Genomic DNA, 25,379 nt, shown 5'->3' on the forward strand with positions numbered 1-25,379 from the left:
TCCATCACTGGATTAGTAAATTTATTATTTTTAAAAAATGTGTTAAGATGGCATATAAAATTTTTTTCTTTAAAGAAAGATACTTAATTTTCTTTTGTAATCATGACAAGATTTTTACAAATACAGAGGCTTTTTAAGTAATTTAATTTAGATATTTTATAATTATGCTCTTTTTTACTCCATAATCTTACAATTTGAAGAAGAGCTGCATTTAAGTGAAATAGGCAGTGTACTTTTTGACGCAAGCCCATTCAAAAGCATGACCCCTGTCTGAGAATCTATATATTAATTTAGGTGCATTAAACATTCCACCCTCAAAGAAAAACAAAAAAGACCAAGCTGCCCTTAGAGGAGAAAATTGTGCCACATGGTGCGCCTTCATTCTCATCCTTTTGTCCCATTCCCAAGGCTGCCTCTATGAGTCTTCCATTTTGATTAACAGCCTTTCTTAGGAAGTGGGAGGCAGAGACTAAGATGCTAAACTCTCTGAAGTGTGTGATAAATGATTCACAACAGTGTGAATGAATCAATTTCTGCAAGCATTCCCAACCTTTTAAATATGTAGTCTGCCAAATCTTTGTTGGATTACATTCAATAAAGAAAAAAAAAAAAGCACCTTTCTCCATGGTACCTCTTTCCACACAACCCACAGTATGCCAGCCCTTTGAGTTTTCAGCTTCATTATACTTGCCCCAGAGATAGACAGTGTTTGGGGGAAGCAGCTACTATTAATTTGTCTTTACATTTAAATGTGTTAAGGTTTGCCTCTTTCATGTTCATCATTGCCATTACTATTGGGGTTCATTTTAGTGGCCTCTAATGTTTATTTTAAGAAACTCTGAGAAATAAGAGAAACTGAGCATCCCTATTAATGCACAATCATGTGTTCTACATAATGCTAAAGAGGGACTACCTTATCCCAAAGGAAAGTGAAATATGTTTTTCTGAGTATTTCTTTTTGAGAGAAAACAAGTCAGAAACAAATGTGTTGTTTTTTGTGCATTTAGGCAAAGGTTACTCAATTTTTAAATACATCACTGTAAATAATTAGACTCCATTCTCAAAACTGATCTGACAACTAAGTTTAATCTCCAAACAGTATGATCTAATTTAAGGACCAGTACTTATTTAGGGGAAGTTGGTGGCTGTATTTCAAGGGCAACATCAACGCTCAGGGGTTGTCTTTTATTCTGTTGACTGGTCCTCCATACGGGAGTATATTTCAAGATAGGCATCATTGTTTAAAGCAAGGAATTTCGTGATTCCTTGTGTGTAACTTAGGAGCAATCAAACCTACAGTACCTAAAACTATACCCTTCCAATTTCAAATTCATTTTCTCCAGTCCCCCTTCCCCTACCAAAACAAACTCAATTTCCCTTTTTAGATTCTGTCTCTCCTTTAGTAGCATCACCATAACCCAGGCATCTAGGCTCGAGAAGAGGTTTTGTAGAAGGGAGATTATGACCTACACATAAGGAAGGTTCAGAGCCTACTATGAGATCACTAGAGGAGTGGCTTTCAAGGTCTGGTCTGCAGACATCTGCACCAGAATGACACATAGTGCCTGCTAAACTGAGAGATATCTGGCCTGTCCTCAGATCTACTGAATCCAAGATGCTAAAGGTGTGGCCAGGAATCTGTATTTTCACAGGCTCTCCAGGTTAAGCTTGCTCAAGTTTGAGAACACTGTTGTTGAGTTTTAACATTCTCTTTGACATCTCTATTAATTTTTACAAACAATCATCTGATCCCACTGCACAAGTAGGACGTTTGTTCTGAGCATACATTTGTTACCAGACTCCATGATAGGAGAAGAAGATTGGCTCTCAGGTAGTTATCAATATAAGAAAAGAGGGAGAAAGATTGAATATTAGATCCCAATTGTTTTATTTTATTTTTTTTAAAGATTTTATTTATTTGACAGAGGGAGAGACAACGAGAGAGGGAACACGAACAGGGGGAGTAGGAGAGGGAGAAGCAGGCCTCCCGCTGAGCAGGGAGCCCGATGTGGGGCTCAATCCCAGGATCCTGGGATCATGACCTGAGCCGAAGAAGGCAGATGCTTAATGACTGAGCCACCCAGGCGCCCCAGATCCCAATTGTTTTAAAGAAATCTCTCATGAAAACTGAAGGATTCTCATTAAGAAGAAAAGAAAATTCAAGCCATATTAGCTCATGAAGTTTTGTGGTTTTGTCATAACATCTTTATATTCTCCCCTGGGTCATCCCTGTTCCTCTCTTTTCTCTCCCCCTTCCCCTCTGTGCTTCCTTCCCTCATTATAGAACTGTTGTGAGGTATCTTAGAATTTATGCTCTGAAAGTTCATTTCTTTTTGTGGCAAATAATCATCCTAAATAGCACCAGGGTGTTTTGTTTTGTTTTTTTTTTCATTTAGAGAAGAATAAGAAATTTCACCTAGACACAAATAATACTTAACATCCCTAAATGGTGTAATTGAGAATATCAACGCATTGTATAAGAATACAAGGTACTGTCGTATTTATGTTGGGGTGCAAAAGAAATCTGATTATTATATTTAAAGAAGAAAACTTAATTTTTTTTGTTTCTTAGTATTATAAAATATTACTTTCTTTTTTCATTCCACAGTTTGGAGAGATTTAAATTTAGAGTGTATTTTTTGCAGACAGCCCAACGTTTCCCATTTTGTGAGAAATGGAAGTTAATGATTTACTAAGCTGTGCAACACTCAGTTGAGATTTGGACAGGGAAAGCCAAAGTTTCTAGTGGGTTACTATCATGAAATAGTATCCCCGCTTTCTTTTTCCCCCATTTCCACTCAAAGTGGAGGCTTCATTGTATCTCCCGTGCAGACTAGAGTGGTTGAGTTACAAACTTTTCCCCAGCAATGCCATCCAAATTTCATTCTTTGAACAATTAAAGCCAAGGAGCCCAGAAAAGCAAAAACACATCTAGATGGGCTTCATGTTTGCTCTGGTTGCTTTTCCTGTGCACCGATTATTTTCTGGATAAGTTGGATAAAGCTGCTGTCACTCTCCTGTTAACATCATGAGTCATTCTTCCCCCAAGAGAGAGGAAGATAGTTCAGGCTCTCACTGCCTCCTCTCTGGTCAGGTTCCTTACAGGCAGAGTCTGAGACAAGGATGCATGTGGTATAAGCTAGAGTCTAGTTCCAGCTCGCCCTGCAAAGTTGATGCCCCTTAAAATGAAGGAGCTGGCTTTTGTATCTCCCATTTCAGGCAATCCTTGTATGGGTTGATCGTAGAGGGTCTTTTAACCCCTCCAGTGAAGTGGGTCCTCAAGGTTGGGGACAATTCTGTAGAAAAGCAGGCAGCCAAGGGCTTTAGCAGCCAATACTCCCAGCAGCTGGGGGATGGCTGCCCTCTGGTAAAGGAGTCTGAGTGGAGAATCAACAGCATTCACTTTTTGTCTTTTCTCTCATCGTTTCAGTTCATGCTTCATTCTGCATTCATCATGCCATCATTCTGTTCAGAAACTACCAAAGACTCCTTACTGCCTAGAGAACACATTTCCAATTTTCCGTTGCTCCCAACTTTTTTATTTCCAATCTTTCACTCACAGTTCCTGTTGCTCTCCCGAGGCAAGCAAACCACCTTTGTCCCGCACATGTTTCACAAATCCCTTCCATTCCTCTCTACCTGATGTACTTCTTTGATCATTCCTCCATCTCAAATGTGTTCTTCATGCCCTGAACTCAGAGTTAACAGAACTGTAATTGAGTTCCCATTTGAATACATGTTTGCTTGGGTAAATTATTAACCTCTTTGAGTGTCAGTTTCTTCACCTCTATGAGAGGCTGTTTAGCTTTTAGCTCAAATGAGATATGCATTTTAAAGCTTTATAAAATTCTTTCCCTGGTACTCACTTATAAAGGGGGTCTGTCCACAAAGACACTATGCTCCCTTTATTCTATGAACCTTCTTGTATTTATTTTATCAGCTGTTTGGTATTTATCATAACTACACTTGAATTATGAGGCAGCATTACATTTGGGCACACCATCTTCTTAACTAGACTGTAAGCTTCACAAAGGCAGGTGCCACTGCTTAACTATCTTCCATAATGGCTAATATTGGCGATCTTCCATGGACGTTTGTAAATTAACATATTTATTAATGACAACTTGTACCTGTAGAAGGAAAGAGAGTTTCAAACCTAGATGATGACATTTAAAAAAATTCCAGGTAAGTTTAGGTTTATGGCTAAAACAGAAACCTAGAAGCTGGTGGTGATATATAATATAATGTACAGTGATCAAAAACTCACTGGAAAGGGGAATTTTTATGGAAATAAGGGACCTCGAATCCAAATATATGTAAGAAATGAATGGTTGTAGTAACCAGTACATTAGCCAAGAGGTTTCAAAAAGTCATCTCCCAATTATTTGCTTTCGTTGCATTTATTAAGTTATAGCTAAGTAAAATGTACCTTTTAAAGCATTTGCAATTTCCTTAGAAACTTTGAGTATTATATACTCTTCTGTCAAGAATTAAATATTTAATTAGGATATCTGATTAGAACTATGTGTCAAAATGATTAGAGTCAGTAAGTTAATTATAAAAGGCAATGTTATTAAGAATTATTATTTGTTATGTTCTTAGTGGCCGGAGTTTATTTTTTAAGTGTATTCCATCATGCCCCAAGGGTATTTATAGAACGAATTTCTTAGCAAGTCTGGCTTTCAGGATTTCACTCCATGCACCCGGCTTGTGCAAGTGGCTATTGAGCACCAGCCAAGATGATTCACTTTTTATCATAAGATGGAGCTTCTTTCAGTATGGTTCTATCTTGAGATATCTGTTTTCTGCTACTAGTTAAATACCAGTGACATATAAGGTAGTAAGCATTCATTGAACACTTTAAAGTAAGTAGTTTAGAACTGTTTTAAAATCAGAAAGTTGGGATCATGATGAAAAAATAAAGGTGGACCATATCATTCCTTTACTTCCCACCTTAAAACTCTAAATACAAATACGAGGGAGGAAAAAGAAATTGTGACAGACCTAGAGGAATATCCAATTAGCCTGACTACTTCTACTATAGTTGTAATTTATCTCTTTTTAAAACAATCCATGGTTTATGTGTGCTTCTCAGCTGAAACTTAGAAGATGAGAAAAGATAGGATATTTGGAATGTCATATACAGGGAAGCATTTCTGTCAAGCACATTATTGAGGCTGGAAAAAAAATGAAATCGAAACAAAGAACACCTGCTACTTTAACTCATTTAAAAAAACACAATGTTCTTTACTTGCTGACTGGAAATATTGTATTTTCAGAGAAAAGAAAGTGCTAATCTAAATGGGAGAAAATGTAATGATTCACTATGCCAATGATATGAAATCAGAAATATTTTAAATTGGGTATTTTACTGTGTGGAGGGGTAGGTATTTTGTATAGAAATGGTTTTGCTCATCAGGTGGTGAATATTTCTCACAAATTGCAGTAAAGAGAATAAAATCGGCTTGTCACTAAAGATTTTTTTTATTGACATCTTTAGCTTGTTTTCATGCCAGTAATTAAATTGCTAATTATGTGTTTCTGTTACTGTGGTCATGCTTTTATTACATAATTGCTTCAAGTTTTGCTCAAATCACTAACAATATTTATTTAACCTTTTTGTGCATTAGATAAATTTTAATATATAAAAGCTTTGGAATGAGTTCATTGACTCTGTTTTGATTAGCAAAATCAAAGGAATTCTAACCTTTCTTATAGTTACATGGGTTGGGTCATATTTTCATTGAGATTGGTGATAATTATTAATTCAAGCAATAGCAATCATTGAAAGACCAATTGAAATAGAAGAGAAAAATACAAAGAAAACTTTTCAAAAACCCAGTGTCCATCTAGAAAAATAAAGTGATCTTTCTTTAAGTAATTGGAAATATAAAATTAATAATTTGATCCTTAATATGTGCCCATATTTTTCAAAAAAATATTTGATTAAACTGAGGGTAATTCAGTTACCAAGCCTCCTGTCCCCTTTTGAATGTAGGCATAATTTTTGTCAGTGTTTCAATGTAGTCATGATTTTTTTCTCATTTGTTTATTTTATGCAAACCGTAAGAGACATTTTTCTCAGTGAAGATTGCCTCTTTATTTTATTTTGAAATATTTGTATATTTGTTTCATTAAATGAGATAATGCTTTTTCTTATTAACATAATTTCCAGTACATTAAACATATTTCTCCACAGACAGAAGAGAGGAATCAAATTAAATGACAGCTAAATCACTTGCGCAATTTCAACTGTTAAAAGAAATAAGTGTCTCTGTTTTCTTTGTGATCACAAGATGTGCTAAAGGGAAATGAAATACTAAAGAAAGAAGGGAAAACATAAAGAAATAATGACTGACTTATTGTATTAATACCATGGAGAGAAGAAAAATTCACTACAAATAAAAGGAAAAGTAATATAGTGAATTTGAAAGTTACCAAAATTCATTTCTTATTGATGAGTTCAGTGGAAGCCTAATACTAAGTAAGCTGATGAAAAAAAAATCAATGCAATAAACTATGAATGATGAAAGTTGAAATAAATACTTTGCATATAGAGGACCATTATTCTAAATGTCTTTAATTTTTTAATAATTCATGTCTTTATGTTTATAAAAAAGGAGGAATTATTGCTTGGTGGACTCGAAATGCATCTAAAAAGCCATCTACTAGAAGCCCATATTTAGTAAAAAGTCCAATGATATTGGCGACCTTACGATTTTTAGTATCATATATTCTGACTTTGACAAAAGTACATTAAGGGAGGTGAACCTTACTTTTAAAAATGGTGCTGACAAATTGTACTGGATGCATTATACAGCATACTTACTCTGTCAAGGATAAACTGCTTTCCAAAAAGACAAATAATTTTTGGACCATAGAAAGAACACAGCTCAGAATAATGTATGTATGTATATTGTATATGCTTACGAATATTCTGGAGGACAGCAGCAGCAGTTTTGACAAAATTCAACAGTTCCACACACACGCATATGCAAACATACATATGATAGTGTGTGTGTGTGTATTTTTTTTTATGCTTGTAAAGTTTTTAATGTGTTCAAATCGAGCATACAGGCTACTGGTCTGTGTATTTGCAGGTGGGCTTATGCACTCATTTTCTCTCTTCACACATCTTTAAAAAATATATAACTAGTTAATTTAATCAATTCAATCAGAAGCAGTCAATTCACTATGGGAAAAAGATCACTTGAGCCACTTTTACTGAATTGATTCTGTCTGCATTAACCTAAGACAGTTGATCTTGAAGCCCTCTCAAACTTTTGTCTCTCTCCCTTTCCTGTCCCCCAATCAGTTTATACCCTAACCCTTCATCCTTTCTCGTTCCCTTTTGCCTTGCCCTCCTCTCTCCCTTCCTTTTGGGTTCTTTCTCCTTCACTCCAACATGTTAAGAAGCCTTTTCCATCTGCCCCCTCTTCCCATTCACCCTCCTCTCTCCCACTCCACCACACACAGAGCTTCCACTGCCCCACTGGGAAAAAAAAAATTCTAAAGCTGGTGTTTCTTTTTTTGAATTACAGAGATTTGAAAGTATTGCTTTGCTGAAAACATCTGGCTGCCAGTCTAGAATGTGACTGTTAAGGTAATAACTGTGGTTTTTCCACTTTAAGGACCCTTTCATCCCAAAGGTTCTTGGGTCCCCACTCAGCTAAGTTTAAGACCATCTCTGGGTTTGTTTTCTTCTTAGTAAGATACCTTTGTGGGTGTGTGTGTGAGCTGCAAGGTGCACAGTTTTCTGAGGGGTGGGGGAGGGCTGACATGCAAGGGAGGGGAAGGAGGCAATGTTAATGTTTGGGAGTGCTTTTGTGGGCCCACTTTGGAAATACTTCCCCTTATCTTTCATTCAGAATGCAGGGGATAAGGCAAAAGTGCAGGCCACAACCGAGAGATTTTGAATTATGCATTAAGCTGATAATGCCCCAGAATGCAAGCTTATGTCAATAAATAACTAGGCTGGTAGGAGGAAGGAGGTCACTTTACTTGTGTGTGGAGGGCACCACATAGGGAGAGAATAGAGGAAGCCTAGGTGAAGGGTGAAAGGGAGTTCACATACTTTAGCTTGCTGTGATGAAGAAGTAAGAAGCATAAGTTAATATTGAAATTATTACCTAATGCTTATTTGCTTTTAAATTGATTTAGCCAAGATAACAAGACTTTTCAGTGTGGACCCTATGTGCCCAAGTTTGTATTTGTGGTGGGGTTAGCCCTTCTGTGGAACCTTATGTAAAGAAATTCTGTCTAGGGGAGAAATTAATTTGAATTTAATGGGACCTATATACTCTTTTAAAAAGCAAGATTTTTCAGGGTGAAGTTTGGCAAAATACATAAAAGGACATTAACCTAACCTGCATTAACCTAAGACAGTTGATCTTGAAGTGAACAAAACTCAGGGTTTTGTTTCACTGGGTATCTTTCCTTATTAATATGTAGTAGAAAAGCAGTAGAAGGTAAGCTTAGTGGAAGGAGGAGAAAGATTAAAAGAATGCTATAAATTATCTCTCTGGCCCATGATACAGCACTACCCAATGCTGATGAAAACTGATTCTTTAATCTTTGCATTGCTTCTCCTGCTTTAGTAAAATTCATCAATGAATGTGACCATTTTCTACTGTGAGAAATTAATCGTGGTGCAGGTACACACACACACACACATGCACACACATACACGCACATGATTTTAAAAAATATTTAGTAATGTCTCCCAAGAAAATGGAAAATGTCCAGGATGGGGACCTTAGCCTATAAACAGCTGAACCTCTGCCTATTTTTTCATACCAAAAAAAGAGAAGAAATTACACATATATTTCATCATTTTCCTACTTTTAGACAGCAACTTGAAGCCCCTGATTGTGCAATCAGAAGCTTGTGCTTAGACTCTCTGAAGGAGTGAATACGTTTGTCAGGTCAATTCTATATGCACACATGCATATATACACACCAACAAATTAAAAATGGATCTGGGAAAACACCCTTCTCCTCAGAGAGTCATATCAAGCAGTGTTTAAATTAAATAATTTGCAGACTGTGGGGAATAAAGCCTTTGTAGCAGTATCTGGAGGTTATCTTCCCTTGGGAAATTCCTGCCATTTAGTCCAATCTGGTGCATGCCAGTGAGATACACATTCATGTATACACACACTAGTAGATAGATTTTATTTTACATCTAAATTATATTTATTTCTTTGGGTTATCTGCCATTTTGGGTTTATGTCCCCCCCCCCAAAAAAAGAGGTGAACCTCTTGTGAAGGGCTTAGGTCATTAAGATCCAAACAAAAGAGAGGAAAGGTTATTAGTGAGCAGAAATGAGGGAAAGCTTACTTCTCCTGGCATAAAGCCAGTTATCCCACAGCTCCTGGGGGAGCATGGCTGTGATCGGGAGTACATTTCAGCTCAGGTCAGTGTTTGATTTTGCTCCCAGCCCATTGACTGATGGCAAAGAGGAGACATGGCTGTGATGAGGTAATATGAGTGGGTAAACCACACGTAGCAGACATTAGTTGATTTCTTGCTACTTGTCCTACTCAACCAATATGTAATCCGAACTGGATGTTAGTACCTCATGCCATGTTTCTATTGCACTCATTTCTCTATAGTTGATATATTCATACGTAATCAGCATGCCTGTCCTGTGGAGGACACAGGCCAATCACAATAGGGATTGTGAATGAAATGTTAAGAGGAAGAGGGAGAGACAAAGAGGGAGAAGGTACCTGACTATCTATGAACAGGGAATTTTAAAAGTCCTGATTAGAGGTATTTTCAAGAGCAAATAGTTATTTTCCTCAGGGCTACGATCATCTTTGTACCCTTTAGACTCCCAATTTATTCCCTTAAAAAAATTCTTGCAAGGGGCGCCTGGGTGGCTCAGTTGGTTAAGCGACTGCCTTCGGCTCAGGTCATGATCCTGGAGTCCCGGGATCGAGTCCCATATCGGGCTCCCTGCTCGGCGGGGAGTCTGCTTCTCCCTCTGACCCTCCTCTCTCTCATGCTCTCTGTCTCTCACTCTCTCTCAAATAAATAAATAAAATCTTTAAAAAAAAAAAATTCTTGCAAATTACTAGTAGCCTGTATAGAAACCACGAGCTGGGCAAAATTCCTGGTGACTCCTGCATTCTGGCTCCCCTCCCCCGCCCCACCGCCACCCCGTTTCTTTGACAAAAATACTGGTGTATTATTTTTCTACGACTGCCGTAACAAAATGCCAGACTGGATGGCTTAAGTAACAGAGACTTATTTTCTCACAATTTTAGAGGCTGAAAGTCTGAGATTCAGGTTAGTCAGCAGGGTTGATTTCTTCTGAGGCTTCTCTCCTTGGCTTGCAAAATGTCTGTCTTCTCCCTGTGTCCTCACACAGTTGTCCCTCTGCATGTGCATGTGTCTGGTGTCTCTTTGTGTCCAAATTTCCTCTTCCTATAAGGACACCAGTCATTGGATTAGGGCTAACCCTAAAGTCCTGGTTTTAACTTAATCATTTCTTTAAAGACATTATCTCCAAATATGATTGCATTCTGAGAGGGTTAGGGCTTTAACATAGGAACTTGGGAGCACACAATTCAGCCTCTAAAAACTGGACTTCCAAAATATTTGGTAGAATGATATTTTTCCATTCATCTCAGCTAACTTACTTAGAGATTCATCCCCCCAACCTTCATTCTCTTCTGTATGTTTATTTAGAACTGATTGAAGGTAATTTATTACAATTAATGTAGGTGGTTGTGTTTGTTGTTTTAAGAAGTGACGGTCGGGGAAAGAGAAAAAAGCTTATTTAAGAAAACAAACAAATCTTGCCTGAATTTTTTTAAAAAGAGAAGGTCATCTCTTTCTTCTCCTAGAATAACATGGTGGCAGGACAGACAGTTTTATCACGGGGGCTAAGAAAGCAGGTTTTCGAGTCCGCTCTGCACATACTAACTCTGACTTTGAACAGGTTGCTCAGCCACACTATTCCCTTGATTGATTCTGCCTCTGTATATTGTGGATAATAAGTAGAAGTGTTTCAAAGAATTGCTGGGAGGATTAATTGAGATGATATGTGTAAAGTGCATGGCATGGTGCCAAGCTCACAGTTTTTAAATGCTAATTATGGTCTGAATGTTTATGTGCTTCTCAAATTCATATGGTAAAGCCCTAACCCCAATGTGATGGTATTCAGAGGCAGGAGTTTGGGAAGTAATTAGGTTTAGATTAGATCATGAGAGTGGGACTCTCATGCTAAGCTTAGTGCCCTTACAAGAAGAGGAAAAAAGAGATTTTTATCTCTTTAGGAGCACCACCAAGGAAAAACGGATATGGCACAGCCAAAAGGCAGCTATCTACAAGCTGGAAAGTGGGCCCTCAGCAGACACTGATTCTCCCCACACCTTGATCTTGGACTTCCCAGCCTCCAGAACTATGAGAAATAAATTTCTGTTGATCAAGCCACCCAGTCTATGATACGTTGTTATAGTAGCCCTAGCAGACTAAGAGAGTGCTCAATAAATATTATTTACCTAATAATAATAATAATAACAATAACCACAGACACAGAAAGCTACATTGTTCACTGGTGCTGGACAGAATGTAATACCCTTCCTGAATTTCCTCTGATTTTAGATTGTTAGAGGTGGAGCTAGGTGCAAGTTCTTTTTCTGTTAGTTTAAGTGGACTTTGATAGAGAGTTGGATTCACAAAGTGTAGATAAAACACAAGTAGGCTTTAATGTTAACTCCTGTCCTCCAAAGATCCAAAGATCCTTGGTCAAAAAGTAATGAGTCAGAGGGACATTGGAATAGAGGGGCTGGGGTTTCTGGCAGCCTGACTGTCCCCAGGAGCCTGGCTTGTTTTCCTCTGGAGAATCTCAGTCTGTGAAGCATGAGTGGCACATAACAGGTGTGTGTCCTCTGGTCTCTTAGTGAGACAAGCCACCAGGCCCTCTCCTTGTCCACTGGACAGAGGCTCAGCCTAAGTCTGGGAGTCCCAGACACAGCAGAGGCCACAGGATATTCAGGACTGGGCTGCCAGACAGAGGTTACCCACAAGTCTTTGTAAAATGTGTAGTTAAGTGCCAAACACGTTCTTAGGATTAGGTCAAGTGTTGCCAGCAGTACTCAATATGCCGTACTGTAATCAACTTGCATCAGCCAGCACTTTATTCTTAAGGCCCTCAGGGCTCAACTACTTTAGAAACAGTCCAGTAACTAAGGAAATATCTATTGTTATCTATTGTTTTAAAGTTGCATTTCCTTAAGGAGCCCTTGGCTTCATAAAGGGGATTGTCCCATGTGAAAATCTACTTCAAGATACAGCCCTTAGTCTTGAGAGAAGCTTGGGAAGTAGAAAGGCACTTTGAATTGAATACAAAAACAAGGAGTTGGAGCTATGTTAAAATAATAATGTTAAGGATACTAATAGCTGATGTTTATTGAGCATTTTCTCTATGGGAGATACCATGCTAGGCTCTTTATATTTTTTATCGTATTTAATCTCCATAATCCTACGAGATAGGTGTATTATCTCAAGTTAACAGATCAATAATGAAGTTTTTAAAAAGTATTGCCAGGATGCAAACCCACCGATTTGGGCTATTTATTTAGGCTTCATTGCAATCAATGCAGTAGTTGCTGTATCTGGATGATGATAAGAATCACCTGTAGTTTTTTAAACACGTATTTTAATACTGTACATAACTGTAAAAGTATGAAAATATAGCACAAGAGATGATTTTTATAATTGTCAATTGGGAAAGACCATGCTAAGGAACAGACAAAATCTCTGATTTAAATTACATACAAAGTTAAAAGCTTTTAGAAAGTAGCAAGAAAAAGATCAATCAGACAATACAAAAATGGGTATAGGATATAACCAGGAAGTTAGTTCATGGAAGAAATGAGAATGACGAATAAACATACGAAATGAAGCTGAAAATAAAAATTAAAAATGAGATACTTTTATTTTTAAAATATTTTATTTACTTATTTGACAGAGAGAGAGAGCATAAGCGGGGGGGCAGCAGAGGGAGAAGGAGAAGCAGACTCTCCCCACTGAGCAGGGAGCCCGACTCGGGGCTCGACCCCAGGATTCTGGGATCATGACCTGAGCTGAAGACAGACACCCAACCAACTGAGCCACCCAGGTGCCCTGAGATACTCTTTTTAATATGTTAAATCGGCAAAATTTTTAATTATGAAAAATACTTAGCATCAATGAGTTGTGAAGAAATGGGCCATTTTGTACGTTTTGTAGGTAGAGTAGAAAATGATACAGCTCTTTGGAAGAGCAATTTTTCAATATATATATTAAAATTTTTAATTCACATATCTTTTATGCAAAAATTCCATTTCTATACTACAAAAAACCACAAACAAATGAAGATAGAGTATAAGGATGTCCATAGAAATATTTTTTTTTTGCATGTTTAATACCAATATGTTAGGACAATAGTGAAAGCAAGGTAAAGGCTAAAACATTTATGATTATTTATACTATGGAATACTATATAGCCATTAAAAATAATAAGAAAAATAGAAAATTTTATCTGTTTCTAAAGATTTTATTTATTTTAGATATAGAGAGTGCAAGCAGGAGGGGCAGAGGTAGGGGGAGAGAGAATCTCCAGCAGGTTCTGCCCAGTGCAGGGCTCGATCCCATGACCCTGAAATCATGACCTGAGCTGAAACCAATAGTCTGATGCTTAACTGACTGTGCAACCCAGGCACCCTGAAAAATAGATAATTTTAGATAGATCTAGATATAAATCAGAATAACATGAAGTGAAAAAGTTAATTTATAGAACAGTATGTGTAGTCCAATTTTAATTATGAAAAATGCATACACAAATAAATTACAAGTGAATACCTAAAGAGACTGTAAATACACATCTGTATTTAATAGTAATTAACTCTGTGAGGGGTAGCTGTTGAGGGTATAGCAAGAGCATTCTTTCATGTTCTTATTTGTATTGTATGGAGTGTGTTGATTTTTAGTCATCAACATATATTTCTTTTTCATTTAAATTTTTATGAAGTGGCCCCGCCCAAGTGATTGAAAATATTATTGCTTTTAGAAAATATGATTGACTTTTATATTAATAGATAAAAATATATGCATGGATAAAAAGATAGACCATAGACAGGGTCTTTAGAGGAGATAGGTTTTCTTTCTGCTTTCCATATATTATTGGCCAGATATTCTATAGTGAGTACTACTGTTCCACCCACAATCTATTGAAAAGAAAATCCCAAAGATTGGGATCCAGGGGTTAGCATTTTATGAAGCTCCTGAGATAAGTCTAGCAGTTAGTTGGGTTTCAGAGTAACTGCCAAAGGCTTCACATCTCCAAAGGATTTAAAGGCTACGAGAACCTTAGAATCTGAATATGCCTAGAAAGAGTGATTTCACTTAAATTTTGCTTGAAGGTAAATTCTAGAGAATTTAATAGTTTCCTTTACATTCATGAATACTGATTCAGCATTCCTTTTTGGCTTCCAGATTCTCAATCCACTGTGGTGATGGTATTACTTTGGTGAGTTTTCCACACTTGCTGAATATCCTATACCTCATGCTGCTATTTGTATTAACTGCATATGGTCAATGCTCTAATTCCAAAGTCAACACTTCTGAGTGTGTATTTAATTGTTTACAGAATAAGCAGTGGGGTGGTTTTAGAAAGCCCATGACTGGTTTTCCACCTCTTCTTTTACCTCTTCTTTTCTTTTTGTTTGGGATATGTTGCAGAGTTTTTCAGGCTATTGCAGTCTTAGAAAGAGACATGATTACACTTCATATATGAGCTCCTTCTTTTTCTATATCTGTTGTTGGAAAGGAAGGGCCAGATGTGTGTGTTTTTAAAAGAACCTTGAATTAATCTACATAACTTTGAACAATCATGTCTGCCTGCCGTCAAGTCTTTCTGACACACCAGTATGCACACCAAATGTTTGTCCACTTAACAATGAGACACTTATTTTTGTATTCCCAGATTTACTGGTGTTCGCTTAGAATGCAGTTTCCTTCCGTATGAACTGTGAGACAGGATCCATTTTCCCTTGTCTGCTCAATAGTTCTATACTGACCCATTTTGCCTTCTGCCCCTTGTATGTTTCTTATTTTGGAGGTCAGATTATAGGTGAACTGTTATATCCTCCATGGCTACTAAAACAAAAATCTTTGGAGAAAAATACAAAATATATATTTGTGGTTTGTCCGTATCTTGAGGGTCTTCTTCACATTTCATATTTTGGAATCTTAGTGATGCTCGAGTTCCTAACCTTTTGGTTAAAGTACCTACCCCTGGCTAAGTGTCTCTTGCGACAAAAAAAGCTACAAGAATGGGAACTGTTATAAAGGGGGGGAAAGCTCTTCAATAATTAGGATTCATCTACAACTAGAGCATTTTATTAATTACACATTGTAATCACATGGATAGACACAAAACCAATCGTGCAAGTCTGTATTTAGAGGTCTGTAGACAGAAGACTTAACGTAAACATAGAAATGTTAAACCTACTCAGCTGTAACCTGCAAAGAAGATAACAAGAAGGATTCTGTTCTCTGTATGATTTGTGAACAATGCTAAGTAAATATTCATCATTAATATATAATAACTGTTGCTTTTGGCAGTTCACTTTTCATTTAATTTGATAATGTGTCCAGTAAATGAAGTGGTACAGGCTACAGTGTTTTACCAACACAATTGCATATTTTCAATCATTGTTAAATGAAGGCAGCTCAAGGCAAAGCTTTAACCCCCACTAGTTTTGTGTGTGATAAAAAGAGAAGGCGCTATCAATCTTTATTGTCTGTCTCGCTTACTGTAATTGCATTCAATAGTCCACTGATTCTGTTGTCTGTGCTAATGTCAGGAACAGAGGAGAGCCAGATGCTCAGACTTGATCATATGCATCCAGTGGCCACTTTGATAAGTTGGCAGCAAGTCGCTGGGTTTGATGATAAATTGTTAATGCTATAGATTATGAACAGCTGAACACTGCAAGTGTACATGGAGGAAACTTCTTACCTTGTTTTAAATCTGGCATCATGATGCTAACTAAAGGGCATGTCATGTATTATTCAAATGCATCTTGCACTGGAAATGTGCCAATGACTCATTGTATCCCTATGAATAGTAAAAGCAACAACAACAACAAAAATCCACAGTGATTTGAACATGACATTAATGGTCCCAGGATTATGAAAAGCATTTTGAAATACTGTTAATAGTTTTGATTATCTAATTCAACAAGGAGAAAGCTTCTAAGTTGTATTCACATTTAATCCATATTAAATCGTGCTCTTCCTGGTCATTTCTGTTATATTAGCTGATAATGAGGATGTTTTCTAAAAACAAACTGGTTTTTCATTAGTTAAAACCCATGGCAATTTGCTTGTGAAGGGACATAAATTGGAGCTGTGGGGCAAGCGCTGTGTTGAAATTTTTGCCAAGATTTTATTTCATGTAGATATTCTGCTTCTAAGAGAGATGTGATATAGGCCATTTGTACAGAGTATATAATAGGTCTTATTTCTGTTGAGCTTATGTGACAGTTGTAAAAGTTCATGTCACGGTTTTTAAGTCATTAGCCAACTCTTACAGTTGTTTAAAAAAGCTGAGATGACCGTGAACTGTATAACAGTCTCATACCAGGGAACACTGAGCTGTTGACCACATTTTAAATGGAAAATCCTAAGTACAACCAGATGAATATTTCTTTACCATTGGAGGAATTGCTATCTGATCATTATATGGTTCAGTTTCCCTAAAATAAACACATACAAGAAATACTGTTGGATTTAAGGATCGAGATAAGAAATGTCTCTTGCCTAACTGGTGTGTTCCTTTTTTAGATAATGGAGATTTTGTAACCCATTGTGAATTCTTTTTTGCCTGTGCTGCTAGGAAACTCAAAAGTCGTTCATACGAACGTTTTCTTTTTAAGTTTTTATTTAAATTCCAGTTAGTTAACATACAATGTAGTATTAGTTTCAGGTGTACAGTTTAATGATTCAACACTTCCATACAACACCCAGTGCTCATCATAACAAGTACACTCCTTAATCCCCATCACTTCTTTCACCCATCTCGCCACCCACCTCCCCTCTGGTAACCATCAGTTTGTTCTCCATAGTTAATCTGTTTCTTGGTTTGCTTCTCTCTCTCCCTCTCTCTTTCCCTTTTTCCCTATGCTCCTTTGTTTAGTTTCTTAAAATTTGTACTCACTTTTTTAAGCTAAGTTTTCAGCTATGATTATCTCTTTTCTCTTTCTCCTTCATTCTTTTCTTGTGACTTTATCTTGTTTTTCTTGTCTTTTATTGGCAGGATGGATATATTAGGTGAATGGATAGCAGAGAGAAGAGAGGGAATAAACTTTATCATGAGGTTTTAAGGGCAGAATCCTGAGGCATTTACTGTGTCACCAGAGTAAGAATTGATCTCTAGTTATTACCAAGATAGGATTCCAGCTGACATTGGAAAAGTTACTTCAACCTCTGTGGGGGTCAGTTCCTCATCTTAAAAAAAAATGGATATAATAAAAACATTTAATTCATAAGATTCTGGTGAGGTTTAATTAATATAAAGTAAACATTTAATCAGTGGTAGCAACTGTGATGGTGGTAGTGTTTATGTAAACTCTAGAAGGTAAAGATAATACAGTATGACCCAAATGTTAGAATTTAATTCTGATGGCATCTGCAACTGAGTCCAAACCGTAAGGTGATCTCATGCACAATTTGGTGTATTACAAGTTAGATCCTGTTTTAAGCAAGCTGATATATGAGACTATGGGTTTACTCATTCGATTGCTTAAGAGATGCACTCTTCATTCATAAAAGATGTTTAACTTTGTAAAATTCTTCATTTTAGTGTTCTTTGGGGGGGGTTCAGACTTTTCTGTAAAAATGAGTGATTTAAATTTATATAGGATTTGCAAGAGCTTGTTGTTGGTCTATAGTAAGATCCTGTTCTCCTTCACTGAACCTTGAGAAAGAGTTTGACCCAGATGAACCCTCTCTCCTGGATCTCTAGGATTATTGCTTATCTTTTATTTATTGTGAGGAAACTCAGTTTCCTGTGGCCTGATGGAGGCTGCTCCTTCCCAGGCTTGCTCCTGCCTGTCAGTCCCTTATATGTTATAGTGCCTGGGGCTTGCCTTCGGGCTCCTGGCCACTCCACCTATACACTCCCCCTTGTGACTTCACCCAATCCAGAGGCTTTAGTGTCCATCTCTTTGCTGGTGGCTGTCAAATTCCCATCTCCAGTGTGGCCCTCTCACATACTTCATTTCACTTATCCAACTGTGTATTCAACATCTCACCTTAGATGTAAATAATCATCTAAAATCTAGCTTGTTCCCCACCCTCAGGCTATCTCATTCTCCAGTCATACTTATTTCAGTGAGTATTACCACCATCTGAAGTCGCTCAAGCCAAAAACTTAGTTATCATCCTTGCTTCTGCTTTGCCTTCACCCACTATACCAATCTACTGGAAAGTCCTGTTGGGGCTATCTCTGGACCATATAGGATCTGGTCTGCTTCTATCCACCTTTTCTTTCCCCACCTTAGCCAATATCCCTAAACCACCTGCCTATCTTTCCCTTATCCCACTGCAACAGCCTCCTGGTCTCTCTGTTTCCCCTCATGCTTCCCTTATCATCTGTGCTCCATAAAGCTGTATTTTAAAAACAAATAATATCATGGTGCTGACTTCTTCCTAAATCCTTCCAATGGCTTTCCATCATACTGAAGATAAAAGCTAAATTTTTTTCCCATTGTCTGTGAGAGCCTACTTTTCTCAAGTCATCTCTTCTGTACCCTCATCCCTTTTTTCAGGCATGTCAACCGTGCTTTTACTCAGGGCCTTTGCGTAGATGTTTTGTCTGCTTGGAACACTCTTTCCAAAGATTTATATGGGGCTGGCTCTTTCGTGTCATTCAGGTCTCAGCTTCGGTGCCGCCTCCCTTAGCCTCTCCCAACATGCATCCCCTGCTGTTGCTTATATTTTATTTCCTTCAAAGCTTATAAAATAGTCTGATTATTTCCTTTATTTGTTTGCCTATTTTCTGTATTCCACTATTAACATGTGAGCTTCATGAGAACATGAACCTTTTTTACCTTGCCTACCCGTGAGCATTGTGCTCAGCATATTGGTTAAGACTGCAGACTCTGGGATCAGATTCACCAGTCTGGATGCTGTCACCGACACCCACCATTGTGTCATTTCACACCAGTTGCTTCATTCTGTGTGGCTCAGTTTTCCCATATGAAATGGAGACCATGTTAGCATCTGCTCATTACTGTTATTATGGGGAAAGGATATGAAAAATGTGAAATATTTATGACAAGTCTGGCACTCGATAGTTTTTGTGTTTTCTTACTCAGTTAGAATAGTCGCTCTATACAGTTGATGTTCAATAAATACATGTTGAATAACATGTGAAAAGATACATAATGATATTTCATGTTTTGTTGATGAATATTTCTGAATATTATCTATTCTAATATTAATTTATGAAAAGATCTTATGATAATTTTTTTGACCTCAGGAGAGTATTTAAATATTTATAATGTTTAACCCAATGGCCTATTATTAACAATTATGTTATTTAAATTTCTAAAGTTGGTATGTTAAATCTTGATACCTTAGTTAATAATTTTTGGCAAATTAGCTCACTCATCATAAATGGTGAAATTGCTTGGCTATTTTTCTTTTTTTTTTTTTAAAGATTTTATTTATTTATTTGAGACAGAGAGAATGAGAGACAGAGAGCATGAGAGGGAGGAGGGTCAGAGGGAGAAGCAGACTCCCTGCCAAGCAGGGAGCCCGATGCGGGACTCGATCCAGGGACTCCAGGATCATGACCTGAGCCGAAGGCAGTCGCCTAACCAACTGAGCCACCCAGGTGCCCTTGGCTATTTTTCTTAATAGAGCTTTAAAGGTTGATAACTATTTTCTCTTATTATATACATGTGAAAATTATTTGGGAAAATTAGAAAATATGGTTAAGCAAAATGAAAAAATAAAAACGATCTGCAGTTCCTGATTTTTTATGTATACTCATACTTGAAGATTTGTCTGTATATTATCATGTGTATTTTGTTTGGTATTAGCTGTCTATGTAAGCCTGAAACAAAGACAGTGGGAGACAGTTTATTTGAGAAGTAATCCCAGGGAGATCACTTGTATTGCTATGGTTAACTGCATTGCTTTTTTGAAATTGATTTTTTTCAGCTTTTGTTGCATATATATATAGAACTACAATTGATTTTTAAAATTGTATCCTAAGACCTTATTAGACATCGTAGCTTTTTTTTTTGTAGAATTTTCTATGTATATAATTATATTGTCTGAATAAAGACCATTTTACCTATTCCTTTCCAATTTTATGTCTTTTATTTCTTTCTCTTGTCTTATTACACTATATAGGACCTCCAGTAAAATGAAGTGGTGAGAGCAGAAACCTTTACCTTCCAGTCTTAGAGAGAAAATATTCAATACATAACCATTAAATCTGATGTTAGTTGTGGGTTTTTAGCTGATACCCTCTATCACACTGAGGTAGTTCTCTTCCTTTCTAGTTTTCAGGGAGTTTTTATCATGAATGAATCTTATATTTTGTCATTTTTTTTCTCCTGCATCTGTCCCTTGCTTTTTAAAAAGCGTATGGCTTTTCTTTTTTATTTGGTTGATATAATGAATTTCATTGATTTATGTTCAAACATGAAACCAGCCTTAAGTGTATTAGCTATGAATTATTATCATAATTTATGATATATATTTGTATATAATATTTTCTTAATAACCTTGTATTATTTATAGGATCTGTCATGATAGTCCCATTTTTATTTCTGATATTGGTATTTTGTGTTCTCTCTTTCTTGGTCAGTTTTGATACAAGTTTATCAATTTTATTAATCTTTTAAAATCAAATTTTGTTTTGTCACTTTTTTCTAATGTTTGTTTTCTATTTCATTGATTGCTGGTTTTTTCTTCTTTTTTTCTTTCTATTTGGGTTTAATATAATTCTCTTCCTTTTCTGACCTCTTAAGATAGAAAGTCAGATCACTGATTTTTATTCCTTTTTTGACCCTTTACTAATATAAACATAATACATACATTCATTTTTAACCACTACCTAAGTTGTATCCCAAAACTATTGATATGTTGGGTTGTCATTAGTAGTCAGTTTGAATATTTTCTAATTTCTCTTTATGATTTCTTCTTTGATCCACAGGTCAAATTAATGTATTATTTAATTTTAAAGTATTTGGGGAACTTTTTAGCTACCTTATTTTTGTTGATTCTAGATTTTAATTCCATTGTTATAAAAAATGCTCTGTAAGATTTCAATACTTTTAAATTTATTCAGATTGATTTATAGCCCACTGTATAAATGAAAAGATTAGTGAATTCTGCAGTTGTTGGGTATACTATTCCATAAATGTCATTTAGGTCAACAGTGGAAGTATTGTATATCCTTATAGAATTATGTCTCACTTGTTCTGTCAGTTATTGAGAGAGTGTCAAAATCTACAACTAAGGCCATACATAGTTCTCTGTTTCTGTCAGAGTTTGTTTTAGGTATTTTGAAACTCTGTTATTAGGTGCATACACAGTTTGTCATGTCATGACTTCCTGATAAATTTACCCTTTGTTCATTATGTATTGTCACTTTTTATTTCTTGTAATACTTTCTGACTTGAAGTCAGATTTGCCTAATATTATTATAGCTACACCCCTTTCTCCTGAAGCTTTGGGCTATTTCTCCTATCTTTAATTTAACACATGTTAAAAACCAAGCCCCTGGATTTCCAAGAAGGAGCTCCATGCATATCTCCATTCAGTCCTTCCCAGGGCATTACATGAGTTTTCTTCTCTGATTTTCAGGTTTTTCTTCAGTTCTGGTCTGGGGATTTAGTCAGCCTTCTTGCTTGCTCAATTCTACATTAAAATGTGTTTATTATGTTTTATTCAGTATTTCTAGATATTTCTAGCAGGAAGAACTTTCAGGTTATCTTGTCTACCATATTGATGAAATTATCAGTCTCACTATGTCTTTTTATTAATATTCGAATTTAATTTTCAATTCTTTAAAAATAAATGTAAAAAATAGTAAGAACTATAGCTATTATTCAAATCTTGAGATTTCTGATACATGAAGATTGTAATGGAAGTTCATGAGCTGTTTCAGTATTTCAAAATTCCTAGTGTAACTTATTTTATATGAATATACAAAAATGCTGTGCATACTAACTAGTGCATCATGTCTCTTTGCTTTTCACTAAAATATTATCTCAGTGTGATAACAATGATTAGATAGTGTTGATCAGAAACTCTAGCTCTTGATGACATCTGAGATTAATGAAACATTGTCGTTAAACCAAATACTGATCAAAATATTTCAGATATTTCCAATTTCATAGTGGTGAGAATTTAACACAATCTCTTTTTCAATATTCTTCAATTTTTGCAGTATTTTTGTTTATAATTTATCCCAATAATTTGTAAATATTGCCTTATTATATTGCTAACCTCTTATTTATACTATATTTTGTTCCATTGTCCTTATCCATGCATTTTTATGCTAAAGAATCCACATTTTATAAAAAATAAACACAGAACCACAGGGAAAAGCAAAATAAAAGTAGTCTTCGCACATGCATGCTGCGTGAACAGCAGGGTGTGGGTACGGGCAAAGGGAGAGGGAAAATCTTAAGCAGGCTCCACACCCAGCATGGGGCTCAATCTCAGGACCCTGAGATGATGACCTGAGCCAAAATCAAGAGTCAGACACTTAACTGACTGAGCCACCCAGGCGCCCCCAAAGTAGTCTTTGCTTACGTAAATATTTGGACCCACTGCATTGTGGCTTTCTGGACCTAAAAATGTAAGCTAGATGTCCTTATTGCCAAAATTTTCTTGGGAACTTGGACCTCTCTACTTCCATATATTTTGTAATTGTGCCATGTATCATAGCTGAAATTCTAATAGTTGCACCTATGAAACACAGAAAGTGTTTGCATTTTGTAAGATTTTGTTCTAGAACCACAAGGTAAAATAATGGAGTACCTTTATGTAAATCAGCCTTGATCTAAGCATGTGGATTAGTTTATAGTACTGAAGTATAATTAGAAGGCTAATCTGCTAATCATTTCTCTTAACTATAGATATAATCATAGAAACATAGGCTTCCCACTTTGGAAAGGTCTTAAAGGGGAACTCTTTGTTTGAAAGTTAAATCCCCTCTACAATATTCCTGCCAAATACTCAAGTCTGGAATTCAGCTTTTGTTCTATAGCTATGTTATAGAACATAGGGTTCTATGTTCTACAGAACTGGGTTCTATAGAACCATCACTGGGTTACCAGTGATGTAAGGTCTCCTGACTCTAGAAGACCAACTGAACCTCCTGGAATAATAAATATCCTTCTTCAACCTTTGGTGGGTTCCTTTATCTCATTTTCTCTGAATTTTCATGCTCCTTAATCTAAGTCATTGTCTCATGCTGCATAGGAAAATTGGGACCCCCAAACCCAGTGCTTCATTGGTTTACACACACACCGCCCCCCCCACACACCAGCTTCAAGCGTTTCTTAAGTTTATGCATTATTCCAAGATATGTGGATGTATATCTTGTGTATGTGTGTATGTATGTTGTGGGGGAAGGACAGGAGTGACAGAGGGGAGGGGATGACATCATGCAGCCTATACGGTCTTTTGATAATTTCTTTTCTATACTCTATTACCCACCCCACTCACTTGAGGCATTTCATTAATAAAATTTCCATTCACATGCAGTGTCATCCCTGTGTTTAGTTCTGTTCTAATTTTATCAGAGAGTTACTTTCGGCAAAGGTTGTGCTCAACCTGAAAGAAATTCCGGTGAATAGTTTTTTCTCTCATTGCAGATAATAATTATCTTTAAAAATATATTAAATGTGTACCTACATATACTGTACAATATTACCAATTTGAAATAAATGACCTGAGAGACTATGGACTCGGAGAAACAAACTGAGGGTTCTAGAGGGGAGGGGGGTGGGGGGATGGGTTAGCCTAGTGATGGGTATTAAAGAGGGCACGTACTGCATGGAGCACTGAGTGTTATACGCAGACGATGAATCATGGAACACTACATCAAAAACTAATGATGTAATGTATGGTGATTAACATAACATAATAAAAAAAAGAAAGAAATGACCTGCTAATTTGAATATCTTTCATATTTGAAGTTAAGAATTGATAATACAACTGATCCTTGAATAACATGGGGGGTTAGGGGTGCTTACCTCCTGCACAGTTGAAAATCTGAGTATAACTTTTGACTTCCCTGAAACTTAACTACTAATAGCCTATAGTTGACCAAAAGCCTTACCAATAACATAAACAGTCAATTAACACATATTTTTGTGTTATATGTATTATACACTGTATTCTTATAATAAAGTAAGCTAGAGAAAAGAAAATCATAAGGAAGAGAAAATATATTTAAGTACTGTAACTGTAAGAAACCCACAGTTCAAACCCATGTTGTCCAAAGGTCAACTGTACATTTAAATTATAAAAATGCTGGGAATATGAATTGTTTGTCCTGGATGGGGAGATTTTTGCATAGGTATAATAGCAGGGATGCCAGCCTGATAAAAGAAAATAACTTGCTTGCCGCTTAGGTAGTGATAAACTGTTGTGAAATACTCTTGTATTATATTCACCAAAGTAGAGAATCAGTAGCTAAAAATTCATTGTCAGATATCTGTCCTTTATTACCTTTATGAATGGATACATTAGACTAATCTGTAATTAGTACATCCACTTTCTAAATGGAAAGTGCTCAAAGTATGTTCAAACATTAAATGGGCCACTATTATAACTCAAACAGTGGGCTGCCCAGCATAGCTGCTCATGTGGTTTCAAAAATGGTTAGGAAACAGATCAGTTTCTAAAATGGGCATATTTCTCTCTACATATTCTTCTAACACAGAAGGAACAAAGACTAACACCCAAAGTTTTAATTGGACTAATTTCTGAATTAATGTACCTACATTATTAAATCTTACTACTATGATGATTATTTTTATGCAGGGTTATGCAAAGTTATTGGAACTCTTCCCTTTAAACTAAAAGAGACATTTGCTGTGGTTTCTTCCCATGGCAATGCTTTTCTTTCCCCTGTGTGTCTATCCTTTCCCTCAGTTTCTGAATGATGTTGATTAAGATATCTTTAGATCTTACTTAAAAATACATATGCTTACCAGTTAATAGCAATGATAACCACAATAAATGTTCCAGAGCCACATTCTCTCCAAATCCTGGCAAAAGATGAGAAATCTGGGGCAATTGCCATGCCTGTGATAATTAAGTTTTGAGAGTGAAATAGGTTAGG

The 25,379-nt window shown here is 36.3% G+C and overlaps 1 long non-coding RNA gene across 4 annotated transcripts in view; it reads left to right on the forward strand.

Annotated features, from left to right (window-relative positions):
* LOC115938625 (uncharacterized) overlaps positions 1 to 25,379 on the forward strand; it is a 547,961-nt gene that overhangs the window by 191,463 nt on the left and 331,119 nt on the right. For all 4 annotated transcript variants that reach the window (XR_014149294.1, XR_014149295.1, XR_014149293.1 and 1 more), the window contains exon 2: positions 7,542 to 7,603. This is a non-coding gene — a long non-coding RNA (uncharacterized LOC115938625). The remainder of the gene's footprint in view (positions 1 to 7,541; positions 7,604 to 25,379) is intronic.

This window comes from Leptonychotes weddellii, chromosome 10, assembly GCF_054177405.1.
Source record: "Leptonychotes weddellii isolate Sample4059 chromosome 10, ASM5417740v2, whole genome shotgun sequence".
Taxonomy (NCBI): domain Eukaryota; kingdom Metazoa; phylum Chordata; class Mammalia; order Carnivora; family Phocidae; genus Leptonychotes; species Leptonychotes weddellii.